Source organism: Malania oleifera, chromosome 9 (assembly GCF_029873635.1).
Source record: "Malania oleifera isolate guangnan ecotype guangnan chromosome 9, ASM2987363v1, whole genome shotgun sequence".
NCBI classification, from domain to species: domain Eukaryota; kingdom Viridiplantae; phylum Streptophyta; class Magnoliopsida; order Santalales; family Ximeniaceae; genus Malania; species Malania oleifera.
Genome location: NC_080425.1, coordinates 75,422,767 through 75,444,419, shown reverse-complemented (window position 1 = coordinate 75,444,419; position 21,653 = coordinate 75,422,767).

Below are 21,653 nucleotides of genomic sequence, written 5' to 3'. Positions count from 1 at the left end.
AGGTGGAGTTCAACTACAATGTTATAATCAGAGTGTAATCTATTTGACGAAGAACCAGGTGTATCATGTGAGGACAAAGCTAATAGACGTGTGGTTTCTCAATAACAGGGAACTGGTTATTTCAGGTGAACCTGTGCTTGAGAAAGTTCACACGTATGAGAATGTAGCAGATATGTTGACAAAGTCTATCATAACAGATAGGTTCAAGCATTGCTTGGACTTGATTAATGTCTCTAGGTGCTAGACGGGAGGCGGTCCCAATCTACAGTCCCAGGCAGAGCAGTGAGTTATGCTTTCATATTTCTCCTAAGTGGTGAATATCTGCTAAGGTGGAGATTGTTGGATATATGGCTTATATTGAGTGGAACGCATGCACCGAAAAAGCATGGTGAAGCAAAGAACAAGGAAGTAGGCTACAAATAGAAACCATTGACTATTTGGTCAATGGTTTACCCTGAGGAGATAATTAACCATTGACGATTTCAGTCTAAAGATTCAGCCTTGGTATTAATCGTTGACAATTGTACTAAAACTGTTGACGGTATTGTTCGATGCTAAACATAGATTTTGAATCGGGAAGATAAGTATAATGGAGGATTTGGGGGATTTTCCTCCAAGATTCATTACATGAGTGTTTTAGCTAGTTTTTAAGCCTTTTGTACCCATAGGGTTAATATATAAACAATATTTGTATCTCTTGATTGTAGTTTTTGATTATTGATAGTGAAAATCAACCACTTGCTCCCGTGGACGTAGGCATATTTCCGAATCACGTAAATTCTTGTGTCTTTGATTTTTTGCTTTCCTTTATTCTCTTTATGATTGATTGTTTACATATTGTTCATCGTTGGTTGCTGCACTGCACGTTTCTATTCAATTTGTATTATTGCTACGCATTGGTATACTCTTTGCACAACATTTTCAGTTGGATGACAACATTTTTACTTATGGAACTTGCCTTACTCTATGAAAATTCGGTATCCATTTGCCCAAATTTATAGTTGGATTTATTGACAGAGACCCTTTAGGATTAATTGAGTTTGTGTCAGACCCAGTGGTGCCTTTTGTGTAAGGGCACGTAGATGAAACATGTGAGATTATGGCATTGGAAGTAGAAGGGGATTCCTTGTGGGTGAAGGTGAGGACGCCAAATTATTGCCCTTCTTGAGGAGGATGCCAACAATTACTTCGAGCACCACTAGACTGCTTGATTTATATAACAAGATAGAAATGTTACTGCAAAAAATTGAATGACTCACGAGGATTGACCTTCAACCGCTATCACTTGAATGGAATCAAACAATAATAGCTTGCTGTACTCCTGGGGATCATTACGATGCTTAAGTTAGGATTCAAGGGAGATTTAGATTTCAATAGTAAGAAAGAATATATGAGAATGAGATGCTTACCTCCTCCTTGGGTGCCCCTTTTATAGTGCCGGTAATATACCTCTATTAAATTCGGCATTTATTCGCTATTTATTTTGATGATGGAGGTTTATCCTTGGTTTTCAATGGTTATGGTGGTTAATTACAAAACCTTGATTTTTGCCCTTCATTAATTTGTCTCTTATTTTTATGTCATATCAAGGAAAATTGAGGGAATTAAAATTATACCATGCGAGAGTGTAGTGGCATGGAAGATGAAGATGAAGAGGTGCGAAAGATGAGGATAAAGAGGCTGAAGACAACCAAATGGTTGTTTGCGTTTAGGTTTTGGGATATAGAAGGAATTTTCATTTTGGGCGAATGAAGTTGAACGGTAAATTTGAAATTTTATTTTTTGTCACCTTGGGACTATTGGATTTTTTCCTTTATGTTTTTAAAAGTAGTTTAATTTGAAATATAATCTACATATTTTGTTTTGATCATAGGTAAAATAATAGAAAATTTGATAGGAGTTGTAAATATTAAAGCAATTAGAGCAAAAGATTGATGGCTTTTAATTTTAATTTGATATGAATGTAAAATTGAAGGTTGGTTTTAATTTAATAGAGATGTTTCATTTGTTTTGAAGGTAGGTAACGTGAAATGAGCTTAATAAGGGTAAAAGAGGGAAAATAAATTTTGAAAGACAAATGAACCATGCTGTAATATGTACCTAATGGCAAAAAGGGGAAAAATATTTTCAAAGACAAATTGTATCATGTTGACAACATATAATTAAAGGAAAAATAGGAAAAAATATATTAAAATGCATTATGTAAATAAGGGCAAAAGGGGAGAAAAAAATTCTAACCGCATCACATTTAGGAAACTAGCAGCTCTTGAGGGTTAAGAGTATAATTGGAAAAAAAATATTTCGTTTGAATACTAAAAGAAAGTTGACATAAGAGGGTATGGATATTTATAGATTCAAACTTGAAGGGAGGCTCATGAGATTTTAAAAATCTCAGGAGAAGTCCTTGTCTTTTTGGAAAACCTCATGGGAGGTGAGTGCCTTCTGCCCTTTTCCTTTTCTATCAAAAGCTTGGCCATTGCTGCCTTGCCTTATTTTTCTACTTTTTCTTTTTTTCCCTTTTCCTGAGACTGCTGCTATGCACAGAGATTTTTTTTGCCATCGATGTCGACCACATGGCCAAATGTTGGCCATGCACAACTATTGTCATTGCTATATGCCAATCCCACTTCTCGCTTTATCACTCTCTTCTCTCTCCTCTTTCTCCATCTCTTATCTACCCCTTAGAACCTTTTGGCCATTATTGGTAGCTACTAAGCCTCGAAAAACTAAAAAGGGCAACACCTTTCTCCAACCATGGCTGCTAGAACTATATTTTTTCTTCTAACACAAAGTGAATATTTTCTCTTTATCCCTTATTGCCCTTTTAGCTAAAGCTCACAACTTCAAGTATGGCAACACAATTAATAGAAACAAACAAATCATACCATAAAGCCTCTATTATATATTTATTCATTATATTTTTTAACGAGCTCATGAAATTAAACAATAATGTATTAATCTCCATATATGCAAATATTCAAGAACGCCCAATAAAGAACAAAACTCATACAATCATGCAAATATATATCTAACACGGCAAGAAAGATTAGGAAAAAAAACTAACCTTGAGATATTAAATACTTTGACCTATTAAACCTCACAAATTTATTCTTATAAAGGTGTCTTCCAAAATTGAAGTTTAAACCCTTTTCATATCACTAACATCTCTTTAGTAAGCGCTTAATGAGGGAGTGTAACATTATGGTCTTGAAGTTGGTCATATAAGCTTTTGACTTTTTTTTGACTTCCAAATTAATGCCATGGTGGTTCATTTTTATATTGACTATGAGATAGGGGGCTCTTATATTTATGATAAAATATTACAAGCTAGTGTTGTTGCTTTAAAAGGTGTTCAGTTCTATTTAAGTTAGGTTTTCTAATTGTCCACTTGAAGGTGATTCTGTGACTATTATCAATGCAATCAATAATGTAGAACAAGATGCCCTTAGGCATATGGTCAGGTGGTAAGGACTTGTCTTAGAAGGCCGCTTACAACGGTGGATTTGGGGTTCGAAACCCGCCGCTTGCACTGCGCATCCAGATTTACCTCCTACGTGTTGACTGTGGGCATGACTGGGGTAAGCGTGGGATTAGGCTAGTGCGTAAGCCCATAACAGCCGACGATATAAAACAAATAAAAAATAAAATAAAATAAAATAATGTGGAACACGATTGTTGACAACAGACCCGTTTGATCCATTTATGACCAACAAGATTAGTGAATATTTTTAAAACAGTGTAGAAAACCAATATATTGGTTTTCAAACTTACTTTTTATTTTTGCAAATGGAGTCGCTACTTCATATTTATTTTTGAAAAGGTAAAAACAAAGAAAAACTTTTAAAGAGTTTGAATTGGAGAATACCTTTGTGAATAGGGAAGGTAACTCGTTAATATTTTAAATAAAGGATTAACTAGTTAGCATCTTACTAGCACCCGTTCTAAGAACGATTACTGCATTTATAATATGTGTATATATGTCTATCATAAAAAGAAATGTTTTTTGAAATTATATTTTAAAAATTTTACACAAAATTGAGAAAATGAAAGGGTCGATTGATTGATCCACCCTATAAACCAGTTGACTGGTGCTTTACTCTCGAGCTAGGCCAATTGACCATCCCTTAGTGATCTCAAAAGAGGGATCAAGGCATTTGTAGTACCCAAAAACATTTTAAAATTTGATTTAAATACATTTTTGGGTTTTGTTTGAAAAAAAAAAAACTTGAATTTTGAAAAACTAATATTTTTGAAGAAAAATAAGATTTCTTTTAGAAAATAATTTTGAAAACACAAAACCTTGAAAAGAATTTTTCTTTTTTTAGAAAAAATATATTTTTATCTACCTTAAGGCCACGTAATAAGTAATCATCTTTAAAAAGGGTAATTTTTTTAAAGTATATTTTTCATTTTTTAAGATAAAACTATAAAATCTCCAAACACCTCGAAAACACAAAGTTCCAATAAAGGTTTCGATTGAAGTGGTTCAGAGATTCACCCTCTTTTGTAAGAGGTAGCCCTTCAAAACATTGTGACAAAGGGATTATGTTAACACAGAAAGAAATGCAACCTTTTAATTGAAACTTGTTTTTAGTTACGTGGCTTAATCCCCACAATTGACTTGCAAATTTTGAACGCATCTACAAATAAAATAAAAAATAGCATAACACGTTATTCTTGTCCCTATTATATAGAGGAACTATGCCAATTGAATTTGATCTTGAAACATAGGAAATAAACTTGTTATTTCTATTGAAGTGGAAATCCATTTGCATCTTGAAACCATTGTGTTTGTTTCGTGGAGTTAGTTGTAATCTTATTCTTGGGAATGATACACATTCTCACAAATATTTTCAACACCAACATCTTTGTTCTCATTTTAAAAGGTGGTCATCTAAATTCCAAACACAAGAGAACCACCAAAATTATGAAGTGAGAAAGTTATATTTTAAGGTCTAAAAAATATTATAGCAATGAAGTGACAAGGCACATGGTTAAACAAGTACATAGCTTGACATAATAATAATAATAATAATAATAATAATAATAATAATAATAATAATAATAATTGAGAGTTATGGTGTGATCCCAAGAGGGGGGTGAATTGGGATTTAAAAAATATTTTGCTAATTTAAACTTCACCGATTCTCTACATTAAATCTTATTTAAAAATTAAAACGTGTATGAAAAATAAGAATGACAATAAAACATTCATACACATACGAAAATTAAAGTGCGGAATTTAAATGAGATAGAGAGAGAGAGGGAGACACATAAGATTTGTTATCGAGGTTCAGCCAATCCTGCCTACGTCCCCACCTTGGGCATACCCCAAGGATTCCACTAAAAAAAAAAAAAAAGAACTGGTGGAGTAGAAGTCAGTTACACATCCCCTTACGGGGCGGAGTCTCCTCAGCTCAAATTTCGGGGTTGAGCCACAACCTACAATCACACCTTACATGACGGTGCTCCTAACTCTCCTAACCAGGTCTGAGTTACTCCGGTGCACTTTATAGGACAGTGCAATCGTCTTCCAACCATATGTCAGGAATACAATAAATAAATAAATTTTGTGTACAATAAAAGTGCTTCTATACTAAGCAGAAGATGTACAAAATGAAGCACTAAAATGCACTCTCATATAATATTAAAATCAAGCTCAGTAGAGTATGTTGTTCCTTTCAAAATATTTTTCAAGTAAACCAATGAGAGTATAAAAAACGATTTTCTTTATGAAAATGACCTTTTAAAATTTTAATTTAAATAAGATTTCCAAGCAAAATATATAAAAGTGAATATTTGCTCAAGTCATTGTCAAGAAGCTGCTCAACCACAATATATATATATATATATATCAATAAATATATATGCTCAAAGCATTCTTGAACTAACTCATAGATTTTCTCCAATAAAAATATTTCCAAATAAATAAATGAGAGAAGTTAGGGTTTTCATTTAAAATGATTGACCTTTATAAAAACAAATTCAATAAGACTTTCTAGCAATATATGTATGAGCATAAATATATGCTTAAGCCTTCAAGACAATTTCTCCAAAATATGTTCAAATAAAAAGTATGGGAGAAATTTGATCTTTGAAAAACATGATAATAAAAGGCTATTAAGCTATATATATATATATATAATTGAATATAAGCTCAAGCCTTTCTAAATAAAACCTCCAAAATATTTTTCTACAAAAATATTTTCAAGAAGAGTATGAAAAATTTAATCTTTGAAAAACAACAAGAATAAAAAGTAGAGGCCTTCGAGCAATATATATAAACTTGAATATATACTTAAGTCTTTTCAAAATTACCTCAAGAAAAAGAAGCCTTTGAAGTAGAAATATACAAGTGGATATATGCTCCAAGCTTCCTTCAATAACCCACAAAATTTTCTTCCAAAAAGAAATTTCAAAGTGAAAGAGTAGGAGAAATATGAAATTTAATGCACAAAGGGGGTATGAAAAATGAGGAAGAAACAAAGAATTTGTAGATATGCTCTCAAGATGTCTCTCCTTGATTTTTCAAGTGCCTTTGGCTTGTATTTATAGGCAAAAACAAAAACTAGCCGTTTTATGACCGTTGAGGTATAAAAATATAATTTAATTTGAAAACTAGCTGTTTTTCAGCTGTTGGTGAGCTTTCTACACGAATACCCTTCAGTTTTTTGGCCATAACTTTTTCTATACAACTTTAAATTGAACGTTATTGATATCAAAAGAAATATAAGAGAAAATATCACAACTTTCATGTTGAAAACTTTTTAATATAAGAAGTTATGGATTGATAAAAATGCCCATCACTGAGACAGAAGAAACATGAAAGGAATTTTTCTACTACAGACACTTTTTAGTGTTTTGACCATAATTTTTTCTATATAACCCCAAATTGGACATTTTTAGTATCAACATAAAGCTAAGAGAAAATCTCATAACTTTCATGTTGAATAAAGTTTAAGATAAGAAGTTATGGATAGAGAAAAACTCTCATCTCTACTGTTTGGTCGGCTGGTCAGTCGACCGACCCCTTTGTAAAAATTAGTTTTTGCCTTCTTTTAACTTTAAAACCATTTTAAAACCTTTGTATAAGTTAGACATTTTATGAAAAAAGTTTTTCATGTTACTTGGAGGTCCTATGGTCAATCTAAGGTCTTGGTTGAACTTCAATTTAGATCATATGATATGCATGTACACATTAAACCTAAATAATTATTACAACTTATAAAATAATAAATAAAGTCTTCAAGTCTTCTGCTCCTTTGATTGTCCATGGAATATGAGTTGGAATATGATCATTGGTATGCATTCAAGGCTTCCATACTACATGTCTCACTTGTGTCTTCTGCATTATAAATCTGTTCAAAGACTGAATGCACACATGAGATGTCGTGGTTTGTCATGATCAAAATAGGAATCGGACTCAAAAAGTCAATAACAACAACAACAACAGCAACAACAACAACAACAGTAATAATAATAATAATAATAATAATAATAATAATAATAATAATAATAATAATAATAATAATAATAGCCTTTGAGTTATGTTGTTTTTTTGTCAATGTTTTAATTATTTCTTTCAATACTATGTTTTCAATTCACACATTAATTTTATTTTATTTTATTAGTTGAATTTGGTGCTAAAATGCATGTACAAACTCTTATTATTTTAAAGTATCACATGCCCAATTATAGTATATTTTGGAAATAAAATATTATTGGACAAAAGACATTTACCTCTCTCTGAGGTTTGATAAAAATACAGGGACCTCCTCTGAAGTTTCAAAATTTTCACACCTCCTTTGAGGTTTAAAAATTTTTAGGGACCTCCCATAAAATTTGACAAAAAGATACAAACCTTTCATTATATTTTGCAAAAGAACAAGTCTTTTTACTAGAGGTCTGCATCTTTTTAACAAATTTTAGGAGAAGTTTGTAACATTTTGGAAACCTCGGGGTGTAAGAAATATTTATATTATTTTATAAATATTCCCTTAAAGTGATTCACATTTCACCTTTATTTTATGGTTTCAATAACCACATTAAGTGATATGTTGGAATTGGTATATTCCCAAGAGAGGGGATGAATTGGATATTTAAAAGTTTTCTCCTAAGTTAATTCAAATTACACAAACAGTATTTGTTGACTTTTTGAGTCCGATCCCTTTTTTGATGCCAACAAAGCACATGTTTCTTATATGTGTATTTGGCATGTAAACAGGTTCATTTATTTAACACATACATAAGGAAACGGCGATGGAAGCTTGCAGGATTTAAAGACTATACGATGAAGCATTCCATGAAGTCAAAAGAGCAAAAAGACGAAGAAAACGTTTATTTTATGTAATTGCATTTAATTTTTTATATCTTTGGTCTGTAATAATGCCTGCATCTGCATGATGTGTTTGAGTGCTCAGAACGACCGTAGACAGACCCTAAGGACCAACACATCTCACTAAAAACCTTTTTCTAAATAGACTAAAATCATATAAAGTTTTTGGAATAACTTTAGGGTCAAAATCAGGGCTAAAACGAAGTTTACAAAAGCACCGGATTTTTTTGGTGTCCTCAAATGACCCAGACTGACCTTAGGAGTCCCCATACTACATGAAAATATGCCCTATCTTCTTAAATTTGATCATCATATGAATAGGGTTTATATATAAAGGGATTGAGATCGAAATGCACTAAATGTGCACTTTTGGTCGATTGAACTTGTTAGCTCAAAAGTTCCCGGTCGACCGAACCCGGACCAGGTCAACAGATTACCCATAACTTGGTCAACCGAACTCACTTAGTTCAAATGCACCCAGTCGACCGAACCTCCTAGGAGTCAAATTTTTGACCACCTGGTTGACCGAGTCCAAAATGTACTCCAACACTCTGGTCGACCGAGGTTCCTTGGAAGATGTCCCAATGCCCTGGCCGACCGAACTTCTTAGTTCAAAATGTCTTGGTCGACTGAACCACGCTAAATTGGAAAATTGCCCTTAGGACACTAAGTTCGGTTGACCGAACTGCTAGTTTATTTTTTACCTGGTCGATCGAACTTGGCTCCACGGTCGACCGAACCACAAAAGTGGTCGACCGAAGCTCTCAGGTTGGAATTTTTTTAATGCATTAAAACATAATTAAACTTTTCCAAAATGCCGAGCATGTTCCTCAACGGTCAGATTTGTTAAAAATTTATAAATACCCCCTCATAACTTCATATTAGTAACTTTGATTAACCCAAATCTTCTCTCTAATTTATTGTTAATCAAAGTTCCCCCAAAAAGGTTTTTTGTTGTTTAAATCATTCTTTTGGGGTAAAATATTGTAAACAAATCTCTCCAACTCTCTTTCACTTGTTTTATCTCAAAATCATTTTTAAAGAGAGTATTTTATTTTGGGCATATTATTTGTTTTTACATGCATATACTCTTACTTGTTATTTACTTTTTGAAAATCTATCTTTGAGAGTATTGCTTGCATTTCTCCCATTTATTTCTTTGATAAATATTCTTGGGAGAAAAATTACTTATTGCACAAATTCTTTTAAGCTTAAAATTCCTAATTTCTCCAGATATTATTTATTTACAAAAATATTTATAGGAGAACAATAATACTCATTTTTCATATACATTTCATTTGTGCAAATTTTATTTAGATAAGCACCCGTTACTCTACTGAGCTCAATCATATCATAAGAGAGTGCATACATCTTAGAGCATTTATGTGTACATTTCTACTTGAATTTTTCAGGAGCATTTTCATGTACAAAAATGGTTTTATGTAATGGTTGGGTTCAGCCCTTGAATTGAACTGGAGAGTCTCGACCCCATAAATGAGACTGGTTCGGTTAAGCCTGGAATTGAACTGGGGAGTCCTAGCCCCGTAAGTGAGATTAGTTCGGCTCAGCCTAATAATTGAGCTGAGGTTTTTCTCGCCCCGTAAGGAAAGGATGTAAAAGGCTTTTGCTTCACCCGATTAAGTGTGTAGGTATAGTGGAATCCTTGGGGGGTATGCCCAAGGCGGGGACGTAGGCTAGTTTGGCCGAACCTCAATAACAAATCTGGTGTCCCTCTCTCTATCTTATTTAAATTCTTGTACTTTAATTTCAGCATGTGTATGAATGTTTATTTAATTTCAAAATTATTCTTATGCACACATTTGATTTAAATAAGATACTGCACACGTGTGTGTTTGCTTTTATCGTTAAACTCGTTTTACATACACGTATATAAGTTGAATGGGATATGAACTGTGGTGAATAGGCGAAACGTTTTAAATTAACCGAAAAGTTTTAAATGCCCAATTCACCTCCCTCTTGTGATCACACCAACAGTATTACACAAACCTAGGGTCTGTCTAAACATATACCAATTCAATAGATAAATTGCTGAGCAGATATTAAAGCAAATAAGCACACACGATATGTTATTGGAGTTCGGCCAATACTGCTTATGTCCCCGCCTCAAGCTTATAAGTAAGAGGATTCACTAAATTTGCTCACTTGCGGGTGGAGCGACATTATTTACAACCTCCCTCTCCTTACTAGGCAAGGGAATACCTCGAGTCAGATTAACATGGCTGACCCCAACCTTTACAACACCTTACGAGGATGGTGCACCTAATTCTCTTAGCCGGGTCTAAACCAGTCTGGTGCTCTCCTAACTGAATCTGAGCAATTCGGGACTATTCACATAGCTAATCTCCCTCTTCCAACAACCCATTGGGAATACAATAGATGATCGAATAAAATATTTTTTGTGCAACAAATAATGCTTCTATACTAAGCAGATGTGTACAACAATAAGCTCAATGCCCTCACATATGATATGAATGTAAAGCTCAGTGTGAGTATGAAATTTTCTCAAAAATGACTTTTACAATCTTTGAGTAAGGTATATATATATATATATATATATATATATATGATAATGACTCGAAGATTTAACCATAATAAAATATTTTTATCCAAAAATGTTTTTCAAAAGGAGTGTAGGAGAATATAGGGTTTTTGCTTTTCAAATGATTTTGCACAATCAAAATACAAGCTTTTGAAGTTTATGTGCAAAAAGGGTTTCCAAATCAGAAAGTATTTCTCCAAACATATTTGCCAATAAAATATGTGGAGAAACCTATAAGCTTATTCTCAAAAAGGTTTTCAACAAATAAAAACAAGTGAGAATCGAAAGCTTTACAAAAAATGAATTCCCAAAATGAAAGTTCCTAATTCAATAACCTTCAAATGAAAAAAAAAAAAACTTGCAAGTGAAAGAAATAAAGGAATTAATCAAAATGCTCTCTTCAAAATGATTTTAAAACAAAAGAATGTAAGAGAGTATGAGTAGTATGCTTTGAAAAGTTTGAAAGAATTTCAGCAATAAGAGGAGTATGAGTATTAAAAATTTTAGAGAATTTTTCTCAATGATTTTCGCTAATCTCTTGCTAATTAAGACAAATGGGAGAGTATATATAGATATTCATGAAAAAAATAACCATTAGGTACATGGAAGTTTTTTTTCGAAAAAGATTAATGAGTTTAATTAATTTTAACCTCAGTTAATTGCGATATCAGTTAATTGCGATAAAAAAATTGACCAACCCGAGAGGTTCGGTCGACCAAGGACAAGGTTCGTTCGACCAAGGACAAGGTTCGGTAGACCGCTTTTATAAGTTCGGTCGACCGAGGCAACTTTGAAGTATAGACTTGGTCAACCGTCTTGGGGCGATTCTGAACCCTTCGTGGGTTTGGTCAACCATGGCTAGAGGCCGGTTGACCATTCATGAGATTTGGTCGACCAAGGCCAATTTGACCTGCAAAGTTTGGTCGACCAAGTAGTTGGGGTGACAGTGCTTTATGGTTCGGTTGACTGAGATAGGTGCGTTCAATTTAGAACGGTCGATAGAAGGAAGTCAAAATGTTGGCTTTTGACGAGTTCGGTCAACCAAGCCAATTTGTGCAAGGTGGGTTCGGTCAACTGAGCCAAGTCAAACTTTGACTTTGGGCTTTGAGTGTGTTCGGTCGACCATGGGCTATAACATGTAAACTGGTCGATTGACCAAGGCTTTTAATTAAGCCTAAAAACGCAACGTCGGTCAACTAAAGCTTTTCTTTTGCCCTGATTTTGACCCTAACCAATTTAAACTTTTTTGTATGAATTATAGCTTTTAAGAAAAAAAATTATAGCTTTTAAGAAAAAAAAAAGGTTTTTAGTTTAGGTTGGGTCCCCTAAGGTCGGGTTTGGATCCCTACAGTCAGACTATGATCATTTTGAGCTTATATCCACATCATGCATGCCATGCCTTTATTACAGACCAAATTAAAAACTAAAAAGCATTGACAATCAAAATAAATATGTCTTTTTTAGTGCTCTTCACTTCATGGATTACGCTAGATGTACGTGGTTTTTATGTTCTTCCTGGCTTCCATCTCTTCCTTATGTGTGCGCTAAAGTTTTAAGCCTGCTTTAAGCATTAAATACGCACATAAGTAACTTGTGGTTTGTCATAATCAAAATTAGGGATCGGACTCAAAAAGTCAACATGATAGTTGTGATTGTTTACATTCCTCATTAAGTACACTTAGTGGTTATTTATCCAATGAGTGCATGAATTATTAGTCTTATTAGTGATAAAGTTACAAACTCTTCATAAATGTTCCTTGATGGATGGAACTAATGAGGGAGCTCAAAAGTCATAAGAGTTATGTGAAGGATCCCTAGTCTTGCCTATAAAAGGGCCTGTGTATTCCATTCATCTATCCCATCAAGTCTAAGGTAAATATTAGAAGACACTTCATAAAATTATAGTTCTATTTTCTAAAAATTGAAGTAGCTCTTAGTAGTATATTTACAAGTCAAGCACAATGGGCAGAGGTACTAATTTTTCCATTGCTCATGTTTTTAACATGTTATTCTGTTTGATATTCTTTCATTTGGTATCAGAGTCAAGCCTCTTAGCCTATGTTTGATTAGTAATATTGACTCTATTTGGAGTTGTTTTGGACCTAAAGTTTTTTCACCCAAGAATTCCTAATCAATCTTGGAAGTCAATATAAATGTCATGTGGCTTGATTTAAAATTTCGGGAGTAGCCATAGCATCCCAATAAAGTAAATTAATTTAAAAGTTTATGCCACAATATGGTTATTGATATTAAAAATTGTAATTAAGTTATGAAGTCAGTGACCCAACCCTATAGGGAAGTTGTTGATTTTATAATTTAGTTAGCATGAGAAGTAAATTTATCAATGCGGTGAGGTTGCCCTAATGCCCTTAGAATGATGGGTAACTCTTTGTCATATTGATTAAATTTATTTGTCTTACTAGTAAATTCATGCGTTTTGCAACCTTGACCCATAGGAAGGTAGAGTTTATTATATAAAGTTTTAATATTTTATTTCATAGCATTAAAGTCATTTCTTGGTTTTGCAGTTTTTTCTTTAGTTAATTGTGCACAACATGTTCCAATGCTTGAAGATAATATTTTTTTTGACTCGAAGGATTCCCTTATGTTTACTCTTGGGTACATGGATCTCAATTATGCACTTCGGGAAGTGAAGCCACCTACCCCTAAGCATGGTGACGCACAAGAAGTCTATGATAAGCATGCATAGTGGGAGCAAACCAATTGTTTAAGTCTAATGCTCATAAAGTCTCATATGGGAAAGAGCATTAGAAATGCAATTGGTGAGCATGAACATGTTAAAATTTTTTTGAAGACAATCGAAAATCAGTTTGTCAATTTTGACAAAGCTCTTGCTAGCACCCTAATGAAGAAATTCACTAGCAAAACTTTTGACAACTCTAAAAGTGTTCGTGATCACATCATGGAGATGAGGGACTTAGTGGCTGGATTAAAATCCTTAAAGATAGAGATTGAGGAACCATTTTTGGTTCACTTCATTCTGAAATCTCTTCCACCAGAGTATGGACATTTCAAAATTTCATACAATACTCATAAAGAAAATTGGACAATAACGGAACTCATGACCATGTGTGTTCAAGAGGAAGAGAGGTTGAAGCATGACAAACCAGAAAGTGCTCATTTGGTGGCTTATGCGAGGTCAAAAACCAAAAAGGGCAAATTTGACCAAGGCAATAAGAAGTAAAATTTTTCAATAAAGAAAAATGACAATAAGGCACTTAAATGTTTCTTTTGTCACAAGAAGGGTCATATGAAGAAGGATTGCCTAAAATAAAAGAAATGGTTAGAAAAGAAAAGTAAACTCCTATCTTTAGTATGTCATGAATCTTTTTTTGTTGAAGCTCCTAAAAATTCTTGGTGGATTGATTCTGGTTCTACAATCCATATTGTTAATACCATGCAGGGATTTCTCAACCTAAGGAAGCCAATGAAAAATGAGCGATTTGTCTATTCAGGAAATGAAGGACAATCCTCTGTCGTGGGTGTTGGGAAATTTAGAATAATTTTGTGATTGAGATTTTTTTTGGATTTAAATAATGTATTTTATATACCAGAATTTTCAAGAAACTTCATTTCTGTTTCGAGGTTGGCTATAATGGGTTATGGTTTCTTATTTGAAAATTTTGTTACTATGCTTAAAAATAAAGTTCCTATTGGTACTAGTATTTTAGTTGAAAATCTTTTAAAGCTTGAGTTAGATCCTGATTTTGAGCAAAATTATTTATGTTCGAATGTTACTGCTGGTATTAAAAGGAACCTTTTAGATGAAAGTTCCTTTTTATTATGGTATGAAAGATTGGGACATTTCTTTTTAGAGAGGATTAAGAGATTAGTAAATGAAAGAATCCTAAAAACTCTTGATTTTACTAATTATGAGACTTGTGTGAACTGCATAAAGGGCAAGCAGACCAACAAGATATCTAAAGGTTCAAGAAGGAGCTTAGATATTCTTGAACTCATACGTACAAATATCTATGGACCATTGTAATGCCCCAAACTCGAAAATTCGGTCCGGTGCGTTATACCTGAATAAACCATGCTTCGCAGCGCCCCGAACCCACCTAGTGGAACCCGAGTGCCAAGTCATCCATTCATTTACCTGATACCAGACATTCTATTATCATTCATGCAATGGAAAGCATAAGTATAATCCTCAACCGATATAATACCAGGTTTTTCTACATCTATATACATTCCAAAATAAGCCATTCATCCACCTATATCCACATATATACATATCTCCAAAACATAATCCACAACTTCTAGTATTCACAACTCAAAAGACTTAAAACATAAAACATAAAACTTATACATCCCAAAAGTATCATCAAAATTTATACCCCTTTTATTTCTATATCCAAAAATGCTATAATAACCTCGAGCTCTCTAAGCTCGATCACGTGGAGGTCCTGAAAAAGATAAATTTGTATTCAGGTAAGACACATCTCAATAAGGAAGAAACAATATATTAAATCAGCGTGTGGCCAATATGAGGTTAGTAAATAGCATATGTATATGTATTCATCATTTGCATATCATTATCATAATTTCTAAAATCCTTTCATGAACTTGATCAAATACATGCAAGGTATTTTACCCACAAGAATACCTAAGGATTGGGGTGATTAACCGCTCATACAAGTAGCACCCCTCTACTATGATTCTTTAGACAACCAATGGTCACAATTGAAGCATATCAGGGCACTTACCTTACTTAGTAAGCCCTTGGGTGAAAAAATAATCTCGTACTCACACTGTTCAAACAATGGTTTGCCAGCAAAGACTCCGAGAATAAAGAAATTTATCCACCCATACAAGTAATTTCCCTCTGCCCTAATACGTTATGTAGCTTACTACTAGATTTGATACCTACTACGACACTCGCCTTTCTCAGCAAGCCCTTGGGCGAATAGTTTGCCTCGCCCATATAAATACATATCATACTAGCATGAATACTGATACTACAATAATGCATTACTTTCTCTGTCATTTATTCTGTATTTCTGAACTATTCATGTTCTCAGCTTTGACATTTCGTAGCATTTTACTTTACGTGACTCTTTCCCATTTTACATTGTTCACATTTCACATTTCATTTCCATTTCATTCATATTTCATTTCATTCTCATTTCTATTTCATTTCCTACATTCGTACTACAACTCCTTTCAGTTGTGCATCAGTTAGTCCACATAGATATGCGCTATTCTACTACTACAACTCCTTTAAGTTGTTCATTAGTTAGTCTACAGCTTCTTTCAGCTGTTCATCTGTTTCCATGTTTACATTAACAATCACATGCAGCATAATTCATACAACATTTTTATTCTCAATGCATTTCCTGTATAACCTGTATTTCATACATATAACATAATTCAACACAGAATTTCTATTTTTCCTCGTGCCATACAATTTAGTGATATATATTTTAAACATTTTCTATAAAATAAGCCAACCCTCATTTAGCATTCTTATAATGAAAATATACCTTTAATTTCTAACACAATTATCTTGAAAAATCTTTCTCTTTCATTAGTCCATTTTCACATATACATATATAATAAAATAGCTCTAGGCTAAAAAATTATAATTTAAATGGTTGACATTTTAAACCCATACGAAAACATATACATATATACATAACATAATCCATTTATCCGTTTAATTCATAAAAACTGGTTTAATATATATTCCCCCTTACTTGCTTTCTTGAACTACGCTAACAAGAACCCCAAATGATGCTTGTGGAGCTCACCCAAACCCTAAATCAAAAATCCTAATTTAATAAGATAAATCCCAAATAATAAACTATTTCTACATTTTCTCAACCTATAAACCTCAAATAAGCATTTAAAGGCCAAAAACTAAGAATCTTAACCCTTACCTCAACTTTGGAACGTTTCCTGAAAAGTCGAGTTTAGAAATCTGCTCCGCTAGATGTGTAGAGAATCTAACCTAGAACACCATAGCGGTCTTCGTTTGTCGATTCAGGCTGAATCTGGGCTAAATTTGAAGAGAGAAGGTAGGGGAAACGTTCTAGAGAGAGAAAGATGGAGGAACAATGATTTCTTCATAAGGAAGCTTCCTCCAACCCTTTTATACACGATGTTGCCATGTAGCTTCGTCGACAAACCACAGAAGGGACTTCGTCGACGAGATGATACATTCGTCGATGAAACTTAAAATCTGAAATTCACTCACTCGGGATCTCTTCTTTGATGAGGGACTAAACTTCGTCGATGATCTCTACAATAACACTCGTCAACGAAGACAAAAAATTTGTTGACGAGGTCTATTGTTCTCCTTTCAAAATTCCCTCTTTTCCCTTATTTTTTATTTATCTATTCCATCTACTATCTTCGTAATTATTTAATCATTATAATTTTTCGTTTCGTTACAACCATTCTCCACTCCTTGCCTAAATGGTTAGAGATTTTTTATTTCGCTTATTGATCACTATTCTAGATTTATGTATCTCTATCTTTTGAATGAAAAATTTGAAGCATTAGATGCTTTCAATACTTATAAGGCAGAAGTGGAGAAACAAAGTGGAAAGAAAATGATGGTCGTAAGATCTGACAGGGGAGGAGAATATTATGGTAGGTACACAGAAAATGGACAAATCACTGGTCCATTTGCGCAATTCCTTGAGCAAGAAGGTATCTTTGCTCAATATAGTATGCGAGGCACACCTCAACAAAATGGTGTATCTGAAAGAAGGAATTGAACCCTTATGGACATGGTAAGGAGCATGATTGCTCATTCTAATTTACCACTAACCTTGTGGAGTGAAGCGCTAAAAACTGCTATGTATATATTGAATCGTGTTCCATCCAAGGCTATTCCCAAGACACCTTTTAAAAATTGGTATAGATGGAAACCTAGTTTGAATCATACACACATATGGGTTTGTCTTGTTGAGGTGAGGATTTATAATCCTTATATAAAGAAACTTAATCCTAGGACAATCAGTGGGTTTTTCATTGGGTATGTGCTAAACTCTAAAGGTTTTAGGTTTTATTGTCCATCTCATAGTCCAAGAGTTGAAGTAAGAAATGTAAGGTTCTTTTAGGATTGTGAACCTAGTGAAAGTGATCTTTCTCGAACTATTAAGTTCAGAGAGACATGTGAACACGCTGTTGGGGGTCATTTGGTTGAATTGAGTCAAAATTAACCGCAAGGTCATCAAGAACAACCATTTTCAGGAAATAATTTTCACGAAGAAGAGGTTCAACCTGTAACAAGTAAATTGTTACAATCAAATTCTACTGAATCATTACCTAATGAGAAAGTAGAAGTTAGGAAATCCTCAAGAATAAGGAAACTTGCAATTTTAGATGACTATGTTGTATGCTTGACGGAATTTGATTTTGATGTTGGACCTTAAAAAGATCCAATCACGTTTTCACAAGCCATGAGTGTAGATAAATCTACACTATGGCTAGATGCCATGAACGAAGAGTTGGAATCCATGCATAAGAACCAAGTTTGGGATCTTGTCGAATTACCATAAGGGAAAGCAACTATCGGCTGAAAATGGGTCTTTAAGATCGAGTGCGATGCTTCTGGTAATGTCAAACGATATAAGGCTAGATTGGTTGTTAAGGGTTTCACTCAAAAGGAAGACATTGATTATCATGAAACCTTCTCTCCGATCTTAAAGAAGGATTCATTTAGGATAATCATGGATTTGGTAGCTCATCTTGATTTAGAGTTACACCAAATGGATGTGAAAATGACATTCCTTAATGGGGATCTTGATGAAGAAGTATACATGAGGTAGCTTGAGGGTTTTAGTGATGATAGTCATAAAGTTTGCAAGCTAAAGAAGTCAATCTATAGTTTGAAATAGGCTTCCCACCAATGGTATTTAAAGTTTCAGGAGGTTATCATCTCATGTGATTTTGATGAGAACATTGTGGATCAATGTATATACCTTAAGGAAAGTGGGAGTAAGTTCATTTTCTTGGTCCTATACGTAGATGACATTCTACTTGCAAGTAATGAATTGGGTTTGCTATATGAGACTAAGCAGTTTTTCTCTCGAAATTTTGAAATGAAGGATTTGGGTAAGACCTCTTATGTCATTGGTGTAACAACCCGAATAATAATGGTAATTAAATGATAAAAGAAAAGGAAATGGAGACTGGAAACAGAAGGAGGAAGTCGACTTCGTCAACGACATTGCACTTTGGAAGGAATCATCGAAGGGAAATCATCAGGGCTTCGTCAACGAATCCCCTGTATTCGTTAACGAAGAATTACCGAGAGAGGTTTTGAGCTACTTGAATTTCGTCGACGAGCATTGAATTTCGCTGATGAAATTATTGAAGGATTCGTTGACGAATGACATGACTCGTCGACGAATCCCCTGCTCTATAAATATCAAAATCCGGATTTTTGACTTCCTAAAGAAGCTATCACTCTCCTGTCTCTCCTCTCTTTGGTTTTCTCTCTTTCTTTCTTCGATTTCGAGCTATATTTACGCTAGATCGACAGTTTGAAGTCACCACGACGCTCTTGGGGAAGTTCTCTCCAAATCTGACAGAGCGGATCGTTGGTGGAAGCAAGTTGGAAATCATTCCTAAGTTGAGGTAAGGCTTTTTAAGCCAAATTTGACTTTACGGTAGTTATAAAAAGTAATATACGCGTTGAAATATTGAACTTTAATTATTGGAAATGTCGTTTCCAGGGAGTTGAGTTGGGAACCCTGCGGGTGTAGGGAAGATTTTCTTAGGGGCTTTTCAAGAATCAGGTAAGGGGATAAACTAAGTTAGTTCTTTTTAAGGAAATGTATATGTATATACAACATTCGATTTCAGCAAATAATATATTTATATATGATTTATATATTTAAAAAAAAATACTGTTGAAAATGATGGTATGTTGAATATGTGAAAATCTGTTAGTGTGGCATAAGTATAAATTGTCATGAAATATTGTTTTCTGGGAATGTGTGAATGGTATGGATTTTTATAATGGAAAATCGGCGTACGGGCCGAGATTTTTATGTATTTTGCAGGCGTACAGGCCGTGCTATGTGTGTGATTTGCCAGCATATGGGCTATGCTATAATATGATTTGCCGGCGTACGGGCCGTGCTATGGATGTGATTGCCAGCGTACGAGCTGTGCTATGATGTGATTTGCTGGCGTACGGGCCGAGTTATGCATGTGATTTGCCAGCGTACGGGTTGTGCTATGATTTGCCGGCGTACAAGTCGAGCTATGGTAAAATGTATAATACCGGCGTACGGGCCGATGATTTTCATGATATACGCATATATCCAAAATGATATGTTTGATGTGAAAATTAATGATATGAAATATCCATGTATCACAGTTTTAATATATGTTATATGGTATTAGAACCTGATTGGCTTGGTCTAGGCTAGCACTTGCACAGTACCGTTGCTCTGTGTCCATGGTCTTCGTGATCATGATATTTGTGTTAACGCCGCTGTACAGAGTGGTGTAAGATTGGATGGTCGATGTGGTTTTTAAGAAGTGTGTGTGATCGCCCCTGGTGTACGGACCAGGTCAGGCAGTCCCATCGAACTTACAGACTACTGTTGACTTGGCAGTGGTTGGCCAACCATTGTCAGGTCCTGCCTTCAGGCCACACAACCCAATCATGTGGGGGTAATACATGACAACAGCCAGCTAACCTACCAGGAATGTTTTTATGTTATTATTATAATATGAGATGAGATATGTTTATGAAAATGCAGTATGTTCTACCATGTGTTGATATATATATGTTTTCCCATATTTGACAAACAGTTACTGAATATGTTATGTATGGTATATGTAGAACACAGATTACTCATGTTGCCACACACTGGTATTAGTTTATTTCCCTTACTGAGAGGTGTCTCACCCCTAAATCTTATAAACTTTTCAGGAGCCCCAGATAGGAGAGTGAGAAAAGCCCTGCTGATATAGTGCTGTTTATCTGCTATTTTTAAAGGGTAAGTTTTGTAGGAACAGATAGATTTTGTGGGGAATGTCCCTAGATCTGATTTTGGGATGTATATTTTGAGATACAGTGATTGTAGTAACTTTGATATTATGGTGTATGATATGATGAGATGTATGTGATTGTATGTTTCCTGCTGCTTAGGCTTCTGCTATATGTTATGATATATCCCTGATACCCACGGGTCCAGGTGGACTTTGATCTGCTGAGCTGGAATTTGTGATATTGATTTTGTTATTATTATGGAAAAAAAATGTGGAAATTAAGCAGGTCGTCACAATTGGTATAGAGATTCACAACAAATAATTTCGGGTTTGTCTCAAAAGGCTTATATTGAAAAGGTTTTAGAGAGATTTGGTATGAAAACCTGTTGCAAAGACGGTGATGCGATATTTGTATGGAACCAAGGATTACATGTTGACCTACAAACACATTGATTTTTTGGAAGTAATTGGGTATTTAGATTCAGATTTTGCTAGTTGTAGACAACAAAAAATCAACCTCTGGATATATCTTTCTTCTTGCTGAAGGAGCTGTATCCTGGAGGAGTGTGAAACATAAAATTATTGCTATGTCTACTATGGAGGCAGAATTTATGGCCTGCTATGAAGCATCAACACATGCCTTATGGTTAAAGAATTTTATCAATGGTCTCAAAATTGTTGATTTTATAGAAAGACTGATAAAGATTCTCCATGATAATTTTGCTGTAGTGTTCTTTTCTAAAAATAATAAAAGTGGAAGTAGAAGCAAGCATATCG